General features: G+C 41.1%; 1 long non-coding RNA gene across 1 annotated transcript; it reads right to left on the reverse strand.

The window, feature by feature from the left end:
• Nucleotides 1–405: 405 nt before the first annotated feature.
• LOC117521019 lies at nucleotides 406–26,782 on the reverse strand. Its single transcript, XR_004563853.1, has 4 exons — nucleotides 26,771–26,782; nucleotides 21,997–22,006; nucleotides 18,382–18,385; nucleotides 406–1,156 (listed from the first exon to the last, which is right to left on the reverse strand). It is a non-coding gene; the product is annotated as an uncharacterized LOC117521019 (long non-coding RNA).
• Between the last annotated feature and the right edge of the window lie 329 nt (nucleotides 26,783–27,111).

The raw sequence follows: 27,111 nt of genomic DNA on the forward strand, positions 1-27,111 counted from the left end.
TTATCATATTAATTGTGTTGTTCTGCTGTTGAATTTTTGAAATGTTGGTATTTCTAGTCATAATTTGTTTTGTTCCAGCAAATATTATATCTTGTTGTACAACACTTACTCAAGGTTGTTTGTGATTATTAGCATTGTGGTAATTAAAAATAGACTTGGTCGTATTGATGTTTAATATAACTTGTATGCCTTACTTATGAAAATTTTGCATTATTCTTTGATTACAGACCCGCTGCAGACCAAACCCTGAATACCCGACTTTATTTGTACGTCTGTATGACTCTGAAACTCAGAAGAATCCGTATAATTTACAGACAATCCATACAGGTTGACATGTATGGTCAGAAAACCACCGAAAATGTAATTTCAGTCATCATAGAATGCCTTTCAAACACACTATTGTCTGAAAACTATTTATAAACCACTCACGGTTTCTTGCTGAAATAAAGGCCCAATTTTCCATGCATAACTGTTTTCCATCGACTGGACTGGACTGACGCTATGTTTATTTGATCCGGTTTGAATTTTCCTGTGTACACCTGCGTGGTGCATTGTGGGATCAAATCAAAAGCTGTATTCACCGTGGGGACGCGTTCTGCACTATTCGGGATTATTCGAGATTTTTTTTTTTACCAATGACGAATGATGCATAAAAAACTGACCGATCTGGATCGGTCAGTTTGTTTGTGAAGGTTGTTTGTGATTATTACCATTGTGGTAATTAAAAATAGACTTGGTCATATTGATGTTTAATATAACTTGTATGTCTTACTTATGAAAATTTTGCATTATTCTTTACATTTAAGATTTCTGAAATGTTACTATTTGAAGATATTGTTTGTCCAGTTTCTCTTTTTTTAAAAAAGATTGGGTCCATTTTTGGAAGTGGGCATCACTTAGTATCGTAGCTTTCATTTAACACAAAATCACACTTTAAAAAAACCTTTTTTTTCCCCCTGTCTGCATATATAGTAATGTAAATGCCACACAGAAGGTATGTAATTTATGAGTGAATGTGGTGTGCGTGTGTGACCCCCATCCGCCCCTCACGATCAGCCTACACCATCTTACTCAAAGCCAATTGACAACTTCTATCAGGAAGGGCCGACCACCAAAACAACACAAAGACAGACAAGAACAAAAGACAAGTGGTGAACTGTGAAGTGAGACACCAAGGAAACGGGGCCCCAACCATACAACATACCAGGACAACCAACCACACATGAACAAGCAGTGACAGCAACACTCTGTTGTCTAATTAGTGAGCATCCATACCCTAATCTAGGACACCAGAGTCTTGATCCCCTTGAGAGCACCCAAAACCGAATTGTGGTGATGGCCACATACACGCAACCATCTGCACACAGAGACCCAGATCACAGCTAAATATCTGATCACTACTGTGGCTGGTGTGTTGGGCCAAGACAAGAGTACAGAACCTTACCATATGACATGGACCACTCCGGCACGTCAAAAGCCATACGGCCGACCGCAAGCAATGACGGAAATGGGTCCAGGAGGCAAGGCCCTGGGGCAGCATGATGAACCAACAGTGGCCCGGTGGTGCCGGAACGCACCCCCAACACTGCTCCCCCTCACGGAGGCACAGGAGCAGCCCCATACCCAAGGGAAGTACGCAGGGCGCCGGCATGGGCCCACCAATGGGGGGGGGGCCAGAGCCAATGGCCCCCAAAGGCAGGAGCGAGCAGCAGCAAGGACAGGGGGCAAAGGAGCCACCGCAACCGAATCCAAAGCACGGGCAGGGACCACCGAGCCGTACGAGGGTGAGGCCCAATACCCCGGGCCAGGAACCACACGAGGTCCCCCAACACCCAAGATCCCCCCGGCGCAGCCAGCAAGACCCCTCCAAACTCCCTCCCAGTCCCCAATCCAGCCCCCACCCCAGACCCCACCCCAAACACCAAAGCCCAAGATCACGAGACCGCCCAAGCAAGAGTGGGCAACACCACACCCCACGGAGACCACAGCCCCCAAACCCCCAGCTGCCATCCACCCCCCAGTGCCAACACCCGCACCCCACCTCCACCACCCACAACCCCCAATGGGCTGCGGGACCCCGGGTGTCACAGCCCCAGAGCAGGGCCCCGAGACCACAGCAGAACCTGGGAGGCAGACCCCTCCACCCCAGAGCCCCAGACATCCACAGCCACCCAGGGCCAACCCCACATGCCACACTCACCCTACCTACCAACCCCACCATAGTTGTTATAGTTAATCTCCCTTGCTGTGTGCGACCCCCTAAGTGAGCAAAGATAACGTGTTGCATTAAAAGCAGGGCAGGAGATGGCAGTTGGCAGACTGCCGTGGGAGGCCGCGGCACACCGCTGCTCCACAGCCTGCCCTGCAAACCCACCACTGCCTAGTGACCCTGAATCTAAATTAGTGAATGTGCTTACTAAATGTGTAGAAATAAAGTGTGTGCATTAAAATGGCAGGGCAGGAGTGGCTTACGGAGATCGCAGTGGGAGGCTGCAGTGGGAGGCTGCAGTGGACGGCTGTGCCACAGACTGCCCTGCAAACCCATCCCCAACACTTGACTGCAAAACTATTTGAACCCTATAATGTGCTACTTAAAACACAATATGATGTGTGTGCATGTACTAAGCTGGTGAAGTCCATTAAAAGGGTGTGACATGTGAGGCCCAACCCCAAGCAGCCAGCGTAAGGAGAGACACGGTGCGAGCCATATACACCGGGCCTTGCAGCCCAACCCCAGACCCGCCGGAGGCGTCAGGGAATCCCGAGATGGAAGAGAGGTGGGCAGCCCTGTAGGAGCACCGGAAGCCCAGGGGAGGAACAAACCAACAGGGGAAACAGGGAGCCAGGGAACTGGAGATGGATGGGCCACCCCGCTGGCGGTCCCCAAACCATGGAAGGCGCGAGATGAGACCCTGGAGCGGCAGGGGCAGCTGAGGAGCCATAGGGAGACAGGCGGGCCCCACAAACCCAGAGGGAGAAGCAGGGGCACGGAGGGCCACATATGACCCGAGCCCCGGGGAGAGGTGCCCAGGGACATTTTTTTATGATTTTTCAAAGCAAAATGCTATTGTCTAGCACTAGCTATACTTAAAAATCAGTGCCATATTCTAATTTATGGCTTTAAAATACACTATTTCATCAATAAGGCTTTTTCAATTTGCTAAATTTTGATTTTGCCTTTTTCTACAAAATCACGTTAAAAATCACAATTTTTCCAATTTTCAGTTGAACATGTCGGAAGTTCGACTTATTTGTATTTCAAAATAAATGTCATATTTGAGCTCAGCACCCCAAAATCCACTATTTTATTGCTGAGGCCTTTTACATTTCAATTTTTTTTTTACCTTCTGGGGTCTGAGGACATTTTTTGGACAGTTCACTCGCCTGGCATAAATGTTTTATTACTTCTGTTAACAGCTCTCCCTGCATCCCACAATCAACTTTTATGTCTGTTTTTTCAGGACCACCTGCACTTTCAGAATATATATGCTATAGTGGTGTTTTATAAGTGTAATAAATGTTTACAATCAGAAATAAGAAAGGAAAAAGTAAAGCGGGAAAATAATTTTCCACACACATTTATTCAAAACACACAGCAAACTATAATAAACAACTGTTTTGACACTTTATAAAGGTAATTTGGGGTCTTGTGTAAAAGACTGTACAACAAAAAGGTTTTAACAATAAACACAAATGCACATTTTGAACAATATATACAAAATGGTCTATGCGTTTTGTTTGTCTCCATCTCAAAGCAATTTCTGTCTGCTATTACACAAAGGTCACATCACAAACTTCTACTTTTACTGTGTTTTGGAGTGTTCTGTCCTGCTCTGAAAGCAGCTTTCACACTTTGTCCCACTTTGGCTCCTTACACTCTGAGGAGCAGCCTCTCCCCCCTCGCTCCATTGATGTGTAAACGGTGCTTTATGCCGGAGCGAGAGAGCTTGCCACAGGCTTATTCCATAACATTCACAGGCAATGACTGGTAGAGCATCTCTGAAACTCACACACTCTGTGTTTGAGCACGTGAGATTGTATGAGAGACCCCTCTGTCTGATCCCTCTAATGACTTTCACTGATCGCTGTGCGTAATGGCACAGGGCACATTGGAGCCCTCAGCCAGGGGGCTATTCAAACAGGCTAACTTGTAACACATCACTGCTAAAAACAATCTTTGGTTTATCACGTGAGGCAAATCTGCCCTACGATTGAATTTTGGAAAACCATGTGACAGTGAACCAATTCCAATTGGACACTCACATTGTGCACGTCATCACACAGCTTCTATGAAGAGTACAAAGATGGTGGACGGCTGGCTCGAAAGTCCACGGAGTTAACTTTTCAGCAAAAAAGTAAGTTTCTATCTCATATCATTAAAAAGTTATTTATAATTTAGTAAAACTTGGTCTCAGCCATCATGTACGATGGCGTCGGCCCCAGAGGATTAATTGACACACTCTAATGAGGAATAACCTTTTGAAGAAGAAGTCTTGAAATGCTTTGCACCTGTAGCCCTGCTGGAAGGATGAATGATGGAACAACACGTGATGTCATAATTTCTCTCCTGATGGAGTGAGACTCCAGTTTCTGCAGCAGTGTGGGTTCATATCCCACCATTGTTCCGTTGAACAGCCACAGTTTTGAAATGGTTTAACCAGCAGCTTCCCATCTTCTCTGTGCACATTTTAGTCTTCTGGCTGCATGCACATAACTCCAAGAAAACACACAGGATCCTTGTAAAGTGGTCTATTGATGACATTTCTGTGTTCAGCGCCTCCTTTCCAGCATGATTTCCAAATACCACTGAAATAAGAAGAGCACCATTAGTTCTCCATCCTCTCATATTTCATCCTGATTGCAAGTTTCGCTTTCAGGCACATAATAATCCATTTCAGCATATCATTTCCCAATAGTTTTAGATTGAAAAGTAGTGGCCAATATGGTTTTCTCTGACTCCAACTCATATTGGATCTCATCAGCTAATGGTGACCGAAGCACTCTTAACTAGGCTCTTGGGAGAACAGACAAGTAATGGGAATATACTTAAAGTGGAGCTGCTCTCATTATCCAGGATGAGACAGCTGCTGTCTCTGATAGGTGGAGTCAAATATTTTAAATGTTCATCTTTTTGACAGGTGTGTCACAGTTTTCCTGCACACCTACATTACATCATCCACGTTGGTAACACCTGAATGTTGTCACTTGCCTTTCTCAGTATTTTAAAGAGAACTGTGGTGCGTCTCCTTGGGTCCTGCGTGGTTTTTGCTCTCTCTCTCTCTCTCTCCAGGTGGTTGGACAGGGAGCTGACTGGGGATTGTCACACCTGCCACTCATCACTGTGCAGAATATTTAACCCGGTTCAACACATCCACCTGACCCAGAAGCTCAGTTTCCTCGACATGGTAACCCGGCCTCTCTATCAGTTTGTATAGAGTTTTTTGTGCGTTCCTATGCAGGTTTGGTCTGCCTTTCACCTTGGGTGTCAAAACATTTCTGTAGCTCTCTGTTAGCTAATTTGATTGCTGTGAGCGCTCTGTTGCTCTTATTGTGCTGACGTGCCACCTGCTCATCACTTACCTGTCATCTCCCTTCTAGTTTCCGTCGGCTCTGTGGACAACCACCTGGCCCCGATCACGGATCAATCTGCACTTCGCTTCGCCCTGGACAGTGTGGCCGTGTCTCCTCTCCTCAGACCACCTACCAGTATTCTAATTTTGTGGCATTTTGTCCTTCATTTGTGTAATAAATCCTGTGGGTCATCTCTGTTCCCTGCATTCTGGGTTCGATTCCATCTGGGCAAACTGTAACAGACAACATTAACTAGACAGCCTGTGCGGAGCTTTGGAGTGCAATGGAAGATCTTGAACGGCAACCACAAATACAGGATGTATTCATAACAGAAGAAGATACAGATCAACCAACCCCTGAGTCAGCAGGCAAGTCACGTGATGATGCACTCACACCAGAAGCAGACCTTGAAACCAATGCACCATGTGAAGACTATGAACGTAGACCCACTGATTCTCCCACCAAGTTGAATGATGTTGCACTCACTCCAGCAGCAGCTGTTGAAGACAGCACACCATGTGACAATACAGAATGACCACCTATTGTGGCACATAGCATTTCTAGAGGTGATTAAATAAATTTTGGTGAACTGGCCACCATGGTGATGCATCCTTCAATGTTTCATGCCTGCCTGATGTAACAAATTTTAATTATTACATAATATCAAATGTATCTCACATGGAAGCACCAAAATAATGTAACAGAGTTAAATATTAGTAATATTGCACCACACGGGGCACCAAAATAATGTAAGAATTTAAATATTTTATTCACATTTAATTTGAATATGCCTCACATGGAAGCACCAGAATATGTAATAAAATATGAATAAAATTTAAATTATTGGGCCACACAGGCACTAATATATATTGTAACAAATTGAGATATTAATAAATAGAAGTTAAGACAATATGGGATTTAATTAAACCTTGAAAAAGGGGCACCACCTGCTTAATTTTCAGATGAGCTGGGCATCAGGTTAAACAATATTAATATTAATCAGTCTCTGATTTGAAAGTCATAAGTTCCTGATATGACTGATCAAACCTTTGAACTGAAAACAATAAAACCATTGGTGTAATATTTAGACATTTATTTACCCATATACAGAGAAACATTGGTGACTGGCATTTTGAGAATATGAATAATGATTTATAGTTTTATTACCGAGACAGTCTGTTAAAAATAAGACATTGAAAGGACGACGTGTTAGAATTTAAAGAGAACAAGCACAGTCAGAGATTTCTGATGTCCACCAATCTGGATCCAGATCACTTCCAAAATTCAGTGGAGTCTTCCATGCCCTAATATCTGTTTGTGGTGCAAATTTGGTAAGAATCTGTGAAGTAGGTTTCTTTTTACGTAATCCTTAAAAGCCGATATAAAAGTGAAATCTTGATCCAGAATCCAGATGGCCTCCAAAATTTAATGATGTCTTCCATGGCCTAAAATCTATCTGTGGTGAAAATTTGGTGACAAACCATGAAGCAGTTTTTAAATAATCCTTCAAAGCCTATATAAAGTGAAATCTGGTCCAGAACCTGGATTAGGATCACCTCCAAAAGTGAGCGGAGTCTTTCATGCCCAAATATCTATCTGTGGTGCAAATTTGGTGAGAATCCATGAAGTGGTAATGACGTAATCCTTCAAAACTTATATAAAGTGAAAATTTTATCTACAAACCGGTTCTGGATCACCTCCAAAATTTAATGGTCTTTGGCCAAAACGTATCTGTGGTGATGGCCAATATTGCCAAAATCTGTGCAGTGGTTTTGACATAATCCTGCTAACAGACAGAGAGACCTATAAATAAATAAACAAGAGCAACCCACGATTTCTGATGTCCGCCAATCTGGATCTGGTGTCGCCGACTGAACGGTCCCCCCTTAAAATCGGTCCATCCTGCCTTCACTGTGCATGTGTCATTTTGGAGTGTCAGCAGCGTCATTTCGGAGCGTCAGCAGTAATTCAGATTATCACCTCGTTTCTGCTTCAAACTGCACTCCAGTCATCATCTATCTCAGCGACAGATAAATGAAGCTTTTGTAAAACAATCATTTCCACATAATTTCAGCATAAAAAAAAAGACAGGTGACTGATCAGAGCACGTCGGCCTCAAATGTGCTTCTGTGGCGCTCTGATTTTCATTTCGGAGCGTCAGCAATATTTCACCGATTATCACCTCGTTTCTGCTTAAACAGCCTTGTTTCTGCTTAAAACTGACTTTAGAATGATTTAAGAGGTTTTACTTTGTCATCTGATTGTTAATAATCATATTATTCTCTTATATTGCTTTGGGTATAGAGAGTCAGATTTAGATAGTCTCAGACGCACTCCTGTGGTGTTATGATCATTCTCCTGTCTTTCATTATGAAATAATGTTGAATTTATTTAGAAACAATTGTTGTACAAATGCTTCAGATATCTATTGCTGAGAAAGATGATGACTGGAGTGCAGTTTTAAGTAGAAACAAGGTGATAATCAGTGAATTGCTGCCGACGCTCTGAAATGATGCAAAAGCAGGGAAGTCAGAGCAAACAAATTTTTAGAGGGGGCCTTTCAGTCAGTGACACCAGATCACCTCCAAAATTCAGTGGAGTCTTCCATGCCATAATATCTGTATGTGTTGCAAATGTGGTGATAATCCGTGTAGTTTTGACAAAATCCTTCAAAACCTATATAAAGTGAAATCTTGATCCAGAAACCGTATCGGATCACCACCAAAATTCAGTGGAGTCTTATTTCTGTGTAGGCTCTCAGTTGTCCAGGTGGTTTCCATAGTAGAAAAGCTTGAATCTTCAAGGATTCAAAGGAATTTTATTGTCATATGCACAGAAGAACATGTTCCCTGCACAATGAAATGTGTCTACTGCATTTAACCCATCCTAATTGCCAGTAGGAGCAGAAGCCGCCATTAGGCGCCTGGGGACCAGCTCCAGATGTACATCCCTGCCTTGGTCAACAGCAGGGCTGAGCAAACCAAGACCGACCAATAACAAACGACACACACATAACACACAACACACATAGGCCGGCCCGGTACATAAACATATTGAAAAGCAAAACACGAGGGAAAAGGAGAAAAAAAAATCCCCATCAGCACAGAAAAACAATAATCATACAGACAAAACAAGGACACAGGACGACAACCGAGATTTGAAGGTCCAGTTTATCAGAACACTCCGGAGGCAGCCTATTTGGCGCTGTCAACGGCCTTGTCCGACAATCCTGGAGGGGGAGGGGCTCAGCCCTGAGCAGTCCACTGCCACAGTCAATGTCAGAGCTGGAGAAGCTGAGGGGAGGGGGGATGACCAGGGAGCGAGGCTTAAGTGTTGATCTTCTTGAGGTTTTTTATCACAGCGGCCTTGAAGTGCAGCTGTGTTGGGGAGGCCAAATGAATATCTAGATTAGCAGATGCCTGAAAGATTCCACAGTTCTGAGAACAGAGTGGCTCTCAATGCAGAATGTGGTCTTCACAGACGGTCAAAGCGGGTTTCCAGAGCTGCAATCCTACCCGAGATGTTTTCCAGCGTGCGGTTAACACCCGCCGACTGCGCAGCCACTGCCTTCCCAATCGAATCAATCATGTAGGGCAGCCTGGAAGGCCCAATCAAAGCTGCTTCCACTTTCTTGATTTTCCGGTAAACCAGCGCCATGCCCGCTCCACACAGCAGAAAGCCGGTCACCACCAAGCCAAATATATACACACACATCTTCAACATCCTCCACAGAAAGCATGTAAAGGCACATGACCTGCCATCTCCTCCACGAGTCCATCACGTAACCCAACTGGACTGGGTTGCTTGACGCGAGGACGTTTTGCTTCAAATCGCAGAAGCTTCCTCAGCTAAAATTCTTGCTCTGGTGGTCTGACTTCTGTCTTGACTCTTGTCGAGAAGAATAATCAAGAAGTCACAAAAGCTGGAGTTTTAAACCTAACCAGACCCCTCCTACCGAGAGGCAGACTGCTATAGGCTAGTGACTAAACAATAGCTCTAATTAGCACCTATTGTGCTCTCATTAGCACCCTCCTAATGACAGGGCCGCTGTCCCTCCTAATGATGGAATGGACGCCTCTCCTGATGGCTCCCTTGATGACTCTCCTGATGAAATGAATGACTCATTACCATGAACAAAAGACTGAAACTGCTTTGACCTGAGTACCCCATTGTAAACAGGGGATAAAGTGTGTCTCAGACCCACCCCCCGGTTAAGGCTGGGTTTCAAACATTTCACAAAGAATGCCTCCTTGACCCCTCTCTCAAACCATTTCTTTTCTCTGGCTAATATTTTAACTTCCTTGTCCTCAAACGTGTGGTTAGTGTCTTTAAGGTGGAGATGACCTGCAGATTGAGGTCAACTGGCGCCCTCTCTGCGGTGCTGGTATAGCCTTTTGTGTAAAGGTTGCTTAGTCTCACCTATGTAGTGTTCCTTACTGTTTTCCTGACATCTGATAGAATACACTACATTGCTCTGTTTGTAACTAGGGATCCTGTCCTTAGGGTGAACTAATTTCTGTCTCAAGGTGTTAACCGGTTTAAAGTAAACTGGGATTTTGTGCTGTCTGAAGATCCTCTGTAGTTTTTCCCCTACTCCTGCTAAATAAGGGAGAGGGGGTCTGAGACACGCTTTATCCCCTGTTTACAATGAGGTACTCAGGTCAAAGCAGTTTCAGTCTTTTGTTCATGGTAATGAGTCATTCATCAGCAGAGTCGTCAAGGGAGCCATTAGGAGAGGGTCCGTCCCATCATTAGGAGGGTGCTAATGAGAGCACAGTAGGTGCTAATTAGAGCTATTGTTTAGTCACTAGCCTATAGCAGTCTGCCTCTCGGTAGGAGGGGTCTGGTTAGGTTTAAAACTCCAGCTTTTGTGACTTCTTGATTATTCTTCTCTACAAAAGTCAAGACAGAAGTCAGACCACCAGAGCAAGAATTTTAGCTGCGGAAGCTTCTGCAATTTGAAGCAAAACGTCCTCGCGTCAAGCAACCCAGTCCAGTCGAACATTCAAGCTTCTCTACTTCTTTGAAAAAGGAGAACTTTAATGTATTTTTGATTTCTGTGAAGCTGAGTCTGAAACCAGTTTCATTACACTAATGAGGTCATGACGATGACAATACAATTATCTGTTTCATCCATCTGCTTCATCCATTTCTTTGATTCATTTCCAAAGAAGTTCTGTAAGCTGAACTTCCCTCTGGGAGAATGGAAACAGATCTCTACATCAACAGGGCACTTTTGAGGGCCCCGTTACACTTAGCATGAATGAGCAGAAATCAAGCCGAATCAGCCACAATGGGGAAAAAAAACAAAACAAAATTTGAGACACGTCGAGAGGGACAGATATTCCAACAGCTGTGTCAGAATGCAGTTGGACTACTTATGATGTGGGCAGATCCCACCTCGACTGATTCGTGCACATTCCATGTGTATTTGGCATGTGAATCTCATCTCTGACAACAATTTGATACACACCTTGATACGCTACCAGCAATACGATACAATTCACCCCTGTTCCCCATTTGATATGTATTTGATGGTGATTCAATTCCTCACAATTCGATTTGGTGCAATACGATTAGGGATGGGTATTGATAAGATCATATGAATATCGGTGCCATTATCGATTGTGCTTATTGATCTGATTCTTTATCGATTCCCATATCAATACCTCTTGTTCTTTTCATGTCAACATTTTTTCCATTCTTTCATTGGAATGAATATTTAATTTGGTGAAAGCGGGAATGTTCCATATTTGTACCATTGAACTCATAAACATTCATTATTTGTAAACTATTATCAAAAATTGGTACATTATCATAAAGGCTCATTTTTCAATCAGCTCCTTCCTTTTTTCTTGGGGTCACAACCGCAAATTCAATATGATGTTTAATCCTTTGAAACAATATATTTGGGTTGCCTTATAATCTAATTATTTGTGCACACAGCTGGTCAGAGCAGCATAGCTTCATAAATATGAGTTTGAGTATTGCTGAATAAACATTTCCGTATAACATAATCACTTGAAGGTATTTGTACAATAATGTTCTAAAAGTAAACTATAAAGTCATAATTCAGGCAATATGGGGTCATGGCATATTTTCTGTTCCGCAAAAATGACACCTCTTGAAATAAAAGTGTTAGGCGTGAGCATTATTTGATTGTTGAATATTTTCATTTCAGTTTTTTTTTTTTCTCTTACCTCCAAAACAATTTGTCATATTGTAACCATAATCTCAGGGACACACAGGAGCAATTACTGTACCATCTTGCTCCCGTCCTTTTACACCAGTTCCTGGACTCTGATTTATTAAGTGGTTTTTCAACTCAAAAACAGTTCATCCCACTGCTTCCATAGTACTGTGAGCTTGCTTGACTGACCTGCACAACTATTTGGTATACTCGCACACTAATTTTGAGTGAAGTGTCAGCCTCCAGTTTGTGAAGATGTTTCAACCAGTGGAGGATCATTCAGAATTCTCACATTCAGTGTGGGACATAGCCTCAGTGAATGCTTCTTTTAATCTTACTTTTATCTCCAGTTTGTAGTTATTTGTGAAATAGTTCATATGTATTTAAAAAGGTCAATTTTAGGGCCCCTTCACACATAACACAAAGTTGGGTGAAAGAAGCAGAAACCGTCCAAAAAAAGAGCAGAAAAAAAACGAATGGGCGATCCGTGAAAACTTCCACCTGCTGAGGGACCGACACAGTTGTACAGGCGTGAATGAGCCAGTGGCAACAGTTTCACACATGAGCACACAAACACAGTGCGAGCATGTGGAAAGTCATGCTGACACAGCAGTGGAGCAATGAGATGCTGCACATAAATGAACGAAAATGTTTAAGCACAAAATTAATGTGACAGCACAGATTCAGTACATTATATGAACAATGAATGTACTGTTCTGAATCATCTTACTGGCCATGAATCTGTTCTCACTATAAAAAGAAAAAACAAAACACCACATTTTCTATAATATTTAATTCCTGTGCACACAATACAAAAATCATCCTCCTCCTAGACATACACCAGGAAGTGATGAACTGACATTATGGAGTTTTTCCTCCTTTTATTTTTTGCATGAATGACCTGATGCGCTCCTATTAGAGCATGACACGGGAGTGAAAATCCACTCCTGTCCCAATCCTGGACTGGAGTAAAAAAATAAATCCCATCCCGTCCCACTCCTGTAAAGATGACTCCCACTCCCATCCCGCTCAAAATCAGTCCCACTCTCATCCCACTCCCGTATGTCTCGCGCAGTGATGCTCAATCAGGGACTGAATATGTAGTGACGTGGAGATGTCTGGAGTTTGACTGAAGATGTGAACATGTCCTGTATCTGGTAGCAGCCTGTGAGCTGGACTTATGTCAAGTTCATAGATACCAAATGTTTGGAAATGATGTCAACAATATCAAATACTAAACAAATTTTAATAGAATCAAAAAAGTACAAATAGATATAAAACTCAGTTATAAAGAATCCCAATAAAAGAAAATAACTCACAGCAATAAAACTAGATAGATAATCTGTACTTGGAGAAAAGAAAGAGGAAAAAAAAGGACTAATGATAAAACCAAACAACAACTAACAGAGTCCCAAAAGTGTCCAATGCACTTAAAACACCAGTTGCATTGTCCTTTTTTGTAGAGGGGAGGAAAGGAGGAAGCCTTCTTCCGTCGCCACGGGTTCGACTTCCAGCACACAGAGGGAGAGGGAGAAGAAAAAAGAGAAGGGGGTGTTCAGTGTCCTGGCCCAATGTTAAACCCCCCCACACACACAATTGGCTTTAGCAGGGCGACGTCCCTTTTTTACTTAGCTTATGGAGCGTCAAATCCTCTCTCCACCTCGAGTCTGGATCGCTCTCTGGGGCCCCGCCTCCAAGTGTGGTTGTCCTTGCCTGCACCGCCGATGAATCAGGGGGAAAAAAATGCTCCGGCCCGATATCCAGGAAGCCGACGGAGACGCACGCTACAAAAAGAGACAACTTTTAGCGGCCTAACTCAAACAACGTTAGACCACACAACCAAATCTGCGCGCTGCAAAACGACATCCCTTTTCACTTAGCTCATCATAGCGTGAGATTTCCTGAGTTGCGCCGTCTCCTCACATCTCTGTCTTCACACCTTCCTCCCGTACAGCCACTTCCTGGTTCCCTTTGACCAGGTCCCCCCTCCTGCACCCTCCACCCCTCTTTTACCAGCCTCCAACTTTGAAATCAGCCAATAAAGTTCAGTGAGGGAGGAGCCATTCAATTAGTCCAGTTTCTCCCAACTGCAATCCAAATAAACACCTACCACTAATAACAACCCAATAAAACACTACAAGCAAGTACATACAAAAAAACCTGTTCAAATAGACACAACACACAAATAAAAAAAACTCAAATAATTGAGGGACCATAAAGAATAAACCCCAACTGAAAAAGACCACTGTGACATTTATGTCTCTTTTGTCCTTTATTTTACAAATATGACAGAGTTTTTGGAGCGAGCAGCAGCCCCAGCAGCGGGAGCGGAGTTTCTTTCTATTTTTATATTACGTGCGCATGTGAGCGAATCGTCTGTGGAGAATATTTTATTAATTAACTACACAGATGTATAATAAAACAAATGGTGACTGGTTTCTAAACACAATTATGACAGAGTTTTGGGGGGAAGAGCAAGCTGCAGTACCACAGCAGGCAGCAGATTTTCTTTCTTTTTTCTTTTTTATTGTTTACATGTGCGCGCATGAACGGGACAGGAGGTCCTCAAACTGGGTCCTGCAGAGGTGGAAGGACCGCTGAAAGTGGCCGTCATCCAGACACAGCTCCTGCAGCAAATAATGATACTCTCTGTATTGGGAGCTTTCCACAAAACTTGCTCTGTGTGATCAAGGTCTGTCATGTTAACTTGACTGACAACTGGAGCCGGCGAGCGGAATGGAAGCTCCTCCTATTTGATGACACATGGGGTGAATTTCCGGGTGAAGGAGGCGCGCCCGGTGTGAATGCGTTTTGGTTGTTTTAAATAGATGAAAATCATCATCTATTTTTGGCATTCCCGCTCCTGCCCGTTCATTCCCAATCATGGGATTAATAAAATTTTGACTCCCATCCCGCGGGAATCCCGCAGGAATCCCGCAGGAATCCTGCAGGAATCACGTGACCCACGGGAATTCTCGAAAAATGTCATCCTCTAGCTCCTATCATAAATACATGAGCCGGCGCTGTCTGTCCAGTGCACACTGAAGCGCTGGTGACCGCGTTCCAAAGATGATATGTGTTTTTATTGAGTACAATGTGAGAAGAGCTCGCTGATGCACGCACCTCGCGGTGGTGTCTTGTGACGTTCTGCATCACATGAAATGTGTTCTCCAGCTTTGAGTAGAGATGACACAGTGGTCAAGTTCAGCTTTGACTGCATGGTCTTTAGCGTGCGCGCTGAGACGTGGTTGAGGGGATCCAGTTTGTTTTTATTTCTCCCCATGTCGTCATTGTTTGCAGACATGTGCAGTACTGCGCCTTGCACGTGGATGAGTGGAGCACATGTGACAATATGTGTCCCCAGCTTCGCGTTGCGCAGATGGTCAGCTGTGATGTGGAGCGACGCGTGCAGCAGGACTGCAGTTTCTGGGTTTTGGAGTACGCCATGTTTAAGTAGGAAATCTACACAAGTCTTTCTACATGAGTCACCCGGTCCTGATCACACCACCTGTCTGTGTCTCAGTCACCCAGGTGTAAACTCAGCTGGGTCCCAGCTTTGACTGGGGAAGTGACCTGCATTGCACTGGCATCCCATCCGAGGGGACTTGTAGACTTTCACCTGCAAGACACTAAGGAACCTGTACTGGCACCGAAAGACCTCAGGACCTATATAGGATTTACTACTTACTACTTGTGTGATGTCTTCCTTTTGATACGGACGCCAGAACAATGTTGGAAACACATTTCAAAATATTCTAGAGCAGTACTTCAAGTTAGCATCAGTAATTTATAGTACCAATGAAACGTTTTGAGGCATAATGTGTGTTGTAATTATTATTTAATTTTGGCTTTAATTTCCCTTTCTTTTGCAATATTTCATATATGCCCACACTGTGATATGTTAATATGGTGTTAATACAGACTCACAAACAATGTTTGAAAGATGTTTCAAAATATTCGAGAACAATGTTTCAAGTTAGTGTGACTAATTTAGAGAAAGAAAAGTTTCAGCAGTGTCCCTAGCCACACAATTGTTTCACTTTATTCATTCCAATTTTACTTTCCTGTTCTGTTGTGTATTTTGTGTAGTATTCGTCCACAGTGGGCATCATGTTCCCCTACATCTGATAGCTTGTTAGCTGGCTGGAGTACAGCAAGAAGCAAACAGCGTGTCCAATGTTCAGAAAGCAGACAGACTACTTGTGAGTTTTAACAACAGCTGACAATTTCTCCAACATGCACGAATCAACCGTAACTTGTTAACTGATGCTTGTGAAGGCTGATGCCTCAACGACCCATCCAGAAGGTGGCAGTGTATATACACAGGCAAAACAAAGTTTCACTTTCCAATCAGTGTGGAACAAAAAAGTTCATCAGATGAAATGGTTTGACCTCACTGTATCTTAATTTGGTGAGTAACAAGAGGCTGGGATGGACTAATTCACTCATCTACTCCTCTGATCCCTGTGCTGCTACCAGTGCAGGTAAGAAGCCATTTAAAGGACATTAGTGCATTGCATGTGGGGATCCACTGTCTCTGGATTGGTTAGTGTTTATAAAATAGGTAGCTGACATTTTGCAAGGGTGGTAATAAATTATGCAAAGTTTCTATAATGAGTTGGAATGGCATGTGAGTCCAGAAAGTTTTTAGAAACTTATACACCAACAGTTTTTAGAAGAAGAACTCAGCCCCTTTATTACATCCACCTAGGATGTAATAAAATCATCAATGTTTATTTATTGTCTGTCTGACTTTTAGCAGGATTACATCAACACTACTGCCAGGATTTTGACAAAATGTTCACCACAGATACATATTAGACCATGGAAGACTCAATTAAACATTGGCGGTGATCTGGATCTGGATGCGGATTTGGATCAAGCTATCACTTTATATAGGCTTTAAAAGATTACATCAAAACTACTTCACAGATTCTCACCAGATTTGCACCACAGATAAATATTAGGGCATGGAAGACGCCACTGAATTTTGGAGGTGAGCCAGATCTGGATCCAGATTGTGGATCAAGATTTCTCTAATCCGGTGATCCGGATCTGGATTGGTGGACATCAGAAATCTCTTTATTGCTCTTGTTTCCTGTTAATTACATAAAGTTTTTATGTTAACTGACTGTCTTAATGTATTTAGAAATTGTTTAGGTTGTATCATATACACACTGTTATTATTATTATTGTTATTGTTGTTATTATTATTGGCATTATCATCAGTACTATTATTATTTTTTTATTATTACTTCTATTTTGTCATAAAATTTTTAAATGGACTACAATGGAAATAAGGGTTTTCACTTTCTTGTGTCATCCATTGTTACGGTAAGAACCACTTGAACATGAGGATTGGACCCCGGGATGTATGTGGCCGACACGAGAAGTTGGGTGCAAAAAGTCTGATGTTTTCTTCTAAGGTGACAGTGCAGAGAAGAGTGAACAATTCCAGGTGACAGAATACATACAGCAATTATAGTCTTTGGTATGTGACACAAAAATCGAAAGTGACAAACAAAACCCCAAACCAGCTACCAGAGTCTGTAATCGAAGTGACACAAGAAAACCAAAGTGAGAAAAATCCAAAATGCTGCAGCAGTCAAAGTGAAAAACAACCGATGTAAAAAGCCAAAGCCCACTGTCAAAAAACGACAGTGAGAAGGACATTTACAATGAAGACAACACAGGTGCCCAACGACAGGGCATGATTACTTGGAGACAAACAGATCACAACTGATCGGCAGTGAAGAACCGAATGCGAATGACTAAATAACGAGATCAATCAGTGACAGGTGAAATGACAGACAAAGACATGTGAAGAACTAAAATGAACACAAGAGGGCAGCAAAACCAGGACAAACCCATCAGGAAATAAAATGCAAAAACCAAGACTGGGGAAGACTGGAACTTGGTGATGAACTTGGTGGTGAAGACTTGGTGATCAACACCAAGGTAATCAAACCAGACTGGACTCCAACAGAACAACCTCATGTTAGGATGAAACACACAGGAGTAAATATGGAACTCACACTGGGGCAAAGTAATCACGAGGGACCCAAGAATATTCCTAAGAGCAACTTAAACAATAGAACAGCATGAATAATCAAAGACCTGAGGGTGGGAAAAAATAATGGCCAGAAACACAGAAGACTGATACAAAAATCCCCCCCCCCACACACACATGCAACAAGAGAACTGAAGCACATGCACACACATACACATAAGAGAAACCACAGACACGGGCCTGAATCACACACACACACACACACACACACACACACACACACACACACACACACACACACACACACACACACACACACACACACACACACACACACACACACACACACCTGCACCTCATGGGAGACAGGCATCACAGCTGACTTGGAAACAGGCAGTAGACTGACAGGTGTGCGCACACACACACACACACACACACCACACACACACACACACACACACACACACACACACACACACACACACACACACACACACACACACACTCATCCACATGAGTGACAGTGAGGGGCAACCACACGCACTCATCCCATCACACACCCCCATACATGCATACTTGGGAGGCAGCCAGGACATAGACACTCACACACGACACTGAGGGGACTCGACAAACACAAGACACACAAAATGGCAACCAAAACGATACAAAAAGACACAGAGAAACATCACAGAACTAAACCCCAGCATCCATGTATTTTTAACATATTTACAAATATATTATGTACTTGAACTTAACGAAATAAATCACGCACTCACCCACACAGACTTTACCACCCTCTGCTGGATTCATGTGTGAGTCCAGAATATAATTATCAACATCCATTGTTCAGTGTTGTTAGCTAATAATCGTTGTTCTCCAAAATATTAGTCCTGCACATATCTGTACACATAGTTATGGTAGGATGTTTACATACACTAATTACAGGAATGAATGTCATGGTAATTTTGGGCTTTCAATGATTTCTTTAAACTGTTATTTTGGAGGAGCTGGAGGAGGTGTGTGTGGATCGGGAGGTCTGGGCGGCTTTGCTTGAGCTGCTGCCCCCGCGACCCGACTCCGGATAAAGCGGAAGAAAATGGATGGATGGATGGATGGAATGCATCATTAATGACTTCAAAAAAGAAGAATTGAGAGCACAAGTTTAAATGTATTCTGGAGCTTCTCTAATCCACAGAGGATCAGCATAATACATATTGGCTCAAATATATACATACAACCCCCACTAATAATTGGTTAAATGCACCTTATGAAGCTGACCAGATGCTTTTGGTAGCTATCAAAAAGCTTCTGGAATAATTCTAGCTGGATATTTCACTACTCTTCTTGACAGAATTGGGGACGTTCCATTAAATTGGTTGATTGTACTGGCATGGACCCAGCTTTTAAGTGGAGTCCACACATTTTCAATAGGGTTGAGGTCAGGGCTTTGGGAAGGAAGTTCCAGAAGCCTAATTTTATCCTGCTTTATCCAACCTACACCAATTTTGATGTGTGTTTGGGATCATTGTCCTGTTGGAACACCCTATCGTGGCTAAGTTTCAACTGTCTAGCTGTTGATTTGAGGTGAAATTGAACAGTTTGGAGGTAGTCCTGCTTCTTCATTATTCCATCCAGTCTGTGCAATGCACCAATACCACTGGCAGCAAAACTACCATTACCATGCTTCCCAGTTTGTGCAGTGTTCTTAGATTTGAAGCCTCACCCTTTACTCCTCCAAATGTTCGGGAAACCCCTGTTGAGTCCTGTAAAAATGTCACCTTGGAAGCACCACTTGCATTTGTAAATCAATGAATCAGAAGATACCTTTCAGTTTCCCTGTGTGATCGTTGATGGAAGAAGGATGACCAGGATTCAGTCTATTTCTCAGTTGACCTCACCTTTATTACAGAGAATGAGCCAAAGTAAATAGTAACAGAGAGTCTCTGGATTCATGCTTAGTTTGCCCTAGCAATCAGACAGAGTCTGTGGTATTGTCAGGCGCTCTGAGCTGAACTCCGTCTGTCGCTTCCTGAACCCATATATATATATATATATATATATATATATATATATATATATATATATATATATATATATATATATATTATATATATATATATTTTTTTTTTTTTTTTTTTTTTTTTTTTCTGTTCTAGACATTGCATCACTATGCTAAGATGCTGTATTCCTTCTTGATTGGTCCACTTCTTGTCCTGCATGCAGTGCAGTCTTCAATCACTCGCATCCTTCTTTTACCTAATAAGGACTGCATGCAGTTCTGAGCCACTCCCACAGGCAGTCACCCATCCATGCATCAATCAGCTCACATTATTGGCCAATGAGTGATCCAGTGTTATGTAGAGATCAGTATAAAACCCAGACAGTGGCGTAAGAACAAAAAATATCCAGATGTATCAAAGTCATTGGCATGGATCCCACACGTTCCATTTGTACACCCCACTTAACATGCACACACACAAAACTCTCCCTGGCCACGCCCCAATTTAAATATAGGCCCTTTGAGCATCGATTCCCCACAACGTCACATCAGACAACGTGAACACAGAAAAGAAATATACTACAGATGACTGAAAATTACATGGAGACACACAGTGTTATTCACTCGATACGCTGTTAAACACATTAATGATGAAATTGGAAAATGTTCATGTGAGCAACGTAGCGTGTGTGCGTGAGGGCTACACACTGTCGGCTCAGAACAGCACACACACTGAAGTTAAAAAGGTGAGGCGCGCTTCTGCTGGTGACAGTGTGACATTCATAACTTTACACATGCATTTCTTGACAAATACTGTACACAGGAAGCCAATCTGGGGGCTGTTAAGAAGCTCTGCAGCTCTCAACATAAAAAAAGACTTTAATAATAATAACAAAACATATTTGAATGCACTGCTGGGATAGGCTGCAGCCCCCCCCAACTCTTATTTGGAGTAGCGGTTGAAGATGCGTGAGTGTGTTATATTAGAGCAGGGGTGGCCAAGTTCGGTTCCTCGAGAGCCACATTCCTGACACTCTTAGTTCCCTGCTCCAACACACCTGAATCCAATGAAAGACTCGTTAGCAGATGTTTAATGAGCCTTTCATTGGATTCTGGTATGTTGGAGCAGGAGACAACTAAGAGTGTCAGGAATGTGGCTCTCGAGGACCGAACTTGGCCATCCCATGTGTTAGAGGTTCGGACGGACGGGACCAGTACTTGCCAATGGGACTTACATGTAGGAAGTAAGGAATAGAATGGGTTATGAATGAAAAGAGATCAATTTACAATAAACTAAGAACAATACTGTGCTGGTTAGATGAGCCAAACAGGACCCGCTTGTAAGTGGTGGAACTTCTGGATGCTGCAGTGCACACATGGACAGATTTGGGAGTCTGAGCACAAACCTGGAATCCTGGGGCCAGGTGGGCGCACAGAGCCAAGGACGGGAACTATGAGAGGAGAGGACAGGAGAGGTGAGTGACTGCACTCTTACACTGAAACACCAGACAGTTCACTGAAGGCTCAATACAGGAATGTTCACAGTTCTGGGAATATTGTTCACAGTTTAGGAATTAAGGTTTGCTGTTCAGGAATCGTTCACAGTTCATGAGTTATTTTCAGAGGTCAAGTGCTGCACGTCTTGTGACGCAGTTCCAATTAAGCAGGACTTGACTTTAGAAACGACTTGAAAAGTTCTCAGTTGGTTCAACATCAGAGTTCATACAGTTCTTGGAAAACAGTTTCTTGGAGATAGTTCTTGGTACACCGCACACATCTGGAACACCAGGAAAGACCATACGCTCTAGTACTGGAATTACAGAGCTGGCAAGGTTTCCTTGAATATAGCTGTGGGAAGCTTCATTGTAAAAGTGTGTGGGAGCGACAGGAAAGACGAGGTCAAGGTGATGGAATCTCATGCAGAGAATCTGGCTTCATGGCACGGACAGAGAAAACCACTGGCTTCATGGAAAACCACACAAGAATCCGGCAAAAACATTTCATTTCATTTCCATTTCATTTCATTTATTTATTTATTTCATTCATTTAAAAGAAAAAAAAAAAAAACCCAGAAAAGCAGAAATAAAGCATCTCCATTACCAGAATGAAAAGGAGCAGAGAGAAGAACAAGTCTTATATTTTCTGCCCCTTTTTACATACAATCTTTCAATATCCAGCGTCATTTTTCAACATTATTTAACAGATTGTATTTCTTTAACTTGTCACATACCACTGACTTTTTCATAATTATGACCATTATTAACTAGATTACATCTCTGACAGGGTTTACATTTTTAAAACTTAAAACATTTTATACATTATTAACAAGTTACATTTTTTTTTACTTCCTTACAGCCCACTAACTTATTTTATAGTTTCATACTTACTTAATACATCTAGTTTAATACTTTTTTAAATAATTTATGCGACCTTAATTCTTTAAGTTTCTTTGCTGAGAGTGTTCCTAATTTTCACCATTTACTGCATACTCCGTTCTTTTACTCTGGTTCTGTATCTTGGTTTTCTAAAGACTTCTATTCCTTTCAGTTTATAACTACTTTACTCTTTTCTCAAACATATTTTGAATGTGTTGTTGGTAAAAGCATTTTTATTAGCTTGGTACATTGTTTGTATATTTTCAAATCGACCAACATACACGAAATTTAAGTACCCTGTACTTAATGACAATGGATAGAATGGATTCTCTAAAACCCTGTTGCTAATCACCCTTAAAGCCCTTTTCTGCAGAATTAACAAGGTTGTATATAAGTTGTATATGTTGATCCCCAGATTTCTACACAATAAGTTAAATATGGGAAAATCAATGAATTGTACAATGTTAATAAACCATAACTATTTAATGAATATTTTACTTTATGCAAAACAGCAATGGCTTTCGCTATTTTTCCTTTTATGTAATTTATGTGTGACTTCCATGTAAGATCTTCATCAATTATGACTCCTAAAAATTTCATTTCTTTTACCCTTTGTATATCCATTCCATCTATTTGTAATGACACGTTATTTTTTTGCTCTGTCATTAAACAATATGAAATTTGTCTTATTAATATTTAGTGACAGTCTGTTTATATCAAACCAATGCTTAACCTTTTCCAATTCTGTTTTTATCACATGTGCTACTTCCTGTATATCTGATCCAGAGTAAAACAGCATTGTATCATCAGCAAATAAAATGCTACCAAGCACATTAGATACATTCACAAAATCATTGATATACAAAATAAACAGTTTGGGTCCAAGTACTGATCCTTGTGGTACTCCATAAGCAATATTACACAATTCTGATTTGATATTATTTATCTGAACAAACTGTTTTCTGTTTTCTAAGTAGCTTTTTACCCACTGATGTGCAATACCTCTTATTCCATATTGTTGTAACTTGTGAAGCAATCTTGAGTGGTCAATAACATCAAAAGCTTTTTTCAAGTCAATAAAAATACTTACAAAATAATCCTTATTTTCTATTGTTGTTGATATTTTCTCTATTAATTCCATAATTGCCATAGCTGTCGAATGTTTTGTTCTGAATCCATACTGAGCATTATTTAAAATATGATGTTTCTCAGTGAATTTATCCAACCTTGTCACAAAAACTTTTTCCATAATTTTAGAAAACTGTGGAAGCAATGATACTGGCCTTAAATTAATTAGAGAATTTATGTTTGTCTCCATTTTCATATAATGGGACTACCTTGGCAATTTTCATTTCATCTGGATAAATCCCTGTTGACAGAGACAGATTGCAAATATAAGTAAATGGTTCAATAACAGTTTCTATTATACTTTTTACAGTCATCATGTCTAAATCTTCATGGTCAGTTGATCTTTTGCTTACACAGTTTTTTACAATATTTCTTATTTCATCTTTTTCCACATTGTCCAGGAAAATACTATTGACCGTATTTACAAGTGTATGTATGTATCTTCTACTATTGGTTTATTTCCCACCAGACTTGATCCTACATTTGAAAAATAATCATTAAACCCATTTGCCACTTCTTTTATGTCATATATCTCTTTATTTTCTTTGACAAAGTAATTTGGAAAAGTTGCTTTCGCTCCATCACTTTCAATCACACTTTTTATAATTCCCCATGTTGCCCTCATATTATCTTTACTCTTATTTAATTGTTCACTATAATAATCTTTTTTGTTTCCTAATTATTGTCAATAGTTTATTTTTATATTTTTTGTATCTGTGTTCTGTTTCCTTTGTTTGCATTTTTAAAAAGCACCTGTATAAATAGTTTTTCTTTGCACAAGCATTTTTTATTCCCTTTGTCAGCCATGGTTTATTTACTCTTTTCTTACTAATTTCTATTAATTTACAGTTTTTATTATATGATTTCATTAATATTTTCATAAATGAGTTATATGCTACATTAACATCACTGACATAAACTTCTTCCCAATTTTGATTTTAAGATCATATTTTAATGCCTCTAAGGCTTTTACTGACTTGTCTCTTTTAAAGTTTATAACAGTTTTTTTCTTGTACCTATTTTTAATTTAAATATTAAAAAGACTGCTAAATGATCACTAACATCTGTCATCAAGATCCCATTCCTGATCATTTCATCTGTTCTATTTGTAAATATATTGTCGATTACCGTTGCACTTTGCGATGTGATTCTGGTTGGTTTTGTTATCAAGTGGAATAACCCCAAACTATACATTGAATTCACAAAATCACTTATTCTTTGGCAACTGGAGCTCTCTATGTTAATGTTAAAGTCTCCACATATAAAAAGCGTTTTGTTTTAATTTGATGGAATAACTCTATTATTCTATCTGTAAATTTCACAACACAAGTGTCTGGTGCTCTGTATACACAACTGATTAAAATATTTTTAGATGTTTCATGTACAAGTTCCACTGTTACAATTTCTATGATGTCATCCACAGTTGTCATTTCTTCTACAATTGTACATATCAGATCTGCCTTTATGTACAGAGCAACACCACCGCCCCTTTTATCTCTTCTGTTCACAAAATACAGCTCATATCCCTCTATTTGAACATCAGCCATGAGATCATCATTAAGCCAAGATTCAGTGATTGCAACAATACTAAATCTATTTTTAAACTGATTTAAATAATCTTTTATTTGTGACATTTTACAATACAAGCTTCGACTGTTTATGTAAGAGTGACAGGGTATCTTCTGCAATTTTTCACTATTTAGCTGTTCTACCGTATAATACTCACAACCAATCGTTTTTAAGTCAAATATACTTTCATCAATATTAGTGTCTATGTCATATATTTTATCATCTATTTCCATGTTTGATCAGATTTTTTTGTTGTTGGTCCAATTACCAACAGACGTCATATTTGATTGTCTATTCAGGTCTGTATTTCGTAAGGTCCTCCATGTTTTGATTTGTATACCGTTTGTTCCTTCTTTTACTCTAATCCACACTCTACAATTCCAGACCCATGTAGCAACAATGTGCTTCTGTTTTTTTTTAATAGTCTTGCTTCCCTAGCAATATCTGCATTTTTTTTGTTAAATGCTCATTTATATAGACACTTGTTCCTTTCAAATTCTTTTCCTGTCTTAATACTTCATTTTTATATTTCTGCTTGTAAATCGTATAACAATGTTAGACAGTTTATTTTTCTATCTTTAGTTGGAACAGTATAGCAGTCTGATATTGTGTCTTGATGGATGTCTACACCATTTTGATATAAAAAGTTTGTAACTTGCTGTTCCAATGATTGTCGTTCTTCAGGTGGTGCATCCTCCCCACTGGTTCCACCAGAATCCACCACCCTTGCATATGTCCGATGCCTTGTTTCTAGTCCAGATATTATAACATCATGTTTTCTAGTGAATTGTTCAAGTTTATCTACACGTTGTTGTTGAAAGCCTGGATTTATATAGCCTGCTCCTCATCAGCCACTCATGCATGGCAGGCGCATTGCGATGATGCGCAGCAGGTATGATTCGGCTCTGAATGCGCCATCTGGGGGAAAAACTCAGAACTACAAACAGGGTGAAACACATTGAGAAACTGTCTCTCTCTGCAAATGGCGCTTTAATGTTTAAATGTGATGTACCTGGATGACATTCAGATGATTGCGTTCCACACAGCTGGCATGGCTCGGAGCAAGGTTAACAGGCAGACTTTTGACTGATCGGTCAGCTCACACTGAAATGCCCCTGTTACCAGGAAGCATGGTCAGCACATGTGTGGGCACAGACAGCTCCTGGCTCCTCGCCATATTGTGCTCTGGGCTGGGTGCAGTTGTGTGCGCAACCCCAGTATCAGTGGCCTTGGTAATTGACATCAGCTTGTGAGCCAATTATCGTCACTTGCAAGAAAATCCTTGCGTTCTCTGAATAAACACTCATGTCAGATTGCACTATTTGCAAGGTCCTCTAACAACGCTAACACGGCCATTGTTAGTGTCATTTTGCATCACTTTGCACGCTTTATATCCACCAATATAACTGCAAACATGTGGGTATGTTAATTGTTCATGTGTGTCGCTGATGTGCACATCACTCTGATGATTTCTTGTTTTCACACTGTTAACGGTTCCCAGCATCACCTTTACATGTCCACAGTGGATATTTGTATTGTACAACTTTTTTTTTTTTAAGTTTCTGATCAAAGAAAACCATACCACCTCCTAACTTTATTTTCAGGGACATGCTTAGTTTCAGTAGCATGGTGGCTTAGTGGTTAGCACTCATAGCAAGAAGGTCGTGGAATCCCTTCCTGCCCTTTCTGTGTGGAGTGTGCATGTTCTCTCTCTGTCTGCATAGGTTTCCTCCAGGCACTTTGGTTTCCTCCCACAAACAAAAAACATGCTTATTTCGGGTCTGCTCCTTTCTCTGCGCCTGATCAAAGCAGCATCTCCACATCTGGAGACTGTGGCAGCCTACTGCTCCTAGTGGTTGGATTGTGCCTAACTGTAATAAGGATGTGCTAAATGCAGAGTTCAAATTTCATTGTATATACGTATGTACAATGACAATAAAGGCTCTTCTTCTTCTTCTAAATATTACATTCACAAAGAACCAATGCATCTTCCAACAATCCCATTTTTGTGAGAAAATGCTTATCTGGGGGTGGGGGTGGGGCACTGGAAACATTTCTATTAACAGAATTGTTTTTTGCAGCGTTAGAGCGATATTACTGTATATGTCTCACATTCACAAAACAGACTGTTGTGAACATTATGACATGCAACACTTGAACATTATTATTAAGTACAACCCCAATTCCAATGAAGTTGGGATGTTGTGTAAAATGTAAATAAAAACAGAATACAATGATTTGCAAATCCTCTTCAACCTATATTCAATTG

The sequence above is a fragment of the Thalassophryne amazonica genome, chromosome 11 (genome assembly GCF_902500255.1).
Source record: "Thalassophryne amazonica chromosome 11, fThaAma1.1, whole genome shotgun sequence".
In the NCBI taxonomy this organism is placed as follows: domain Eukaryota; kingdom Metazoa; phylum Chordata; class Actinopteri; order Batrachoidiformes; family Batrachoididae; genus Thalassophryne; species Thalassophryne amazonica.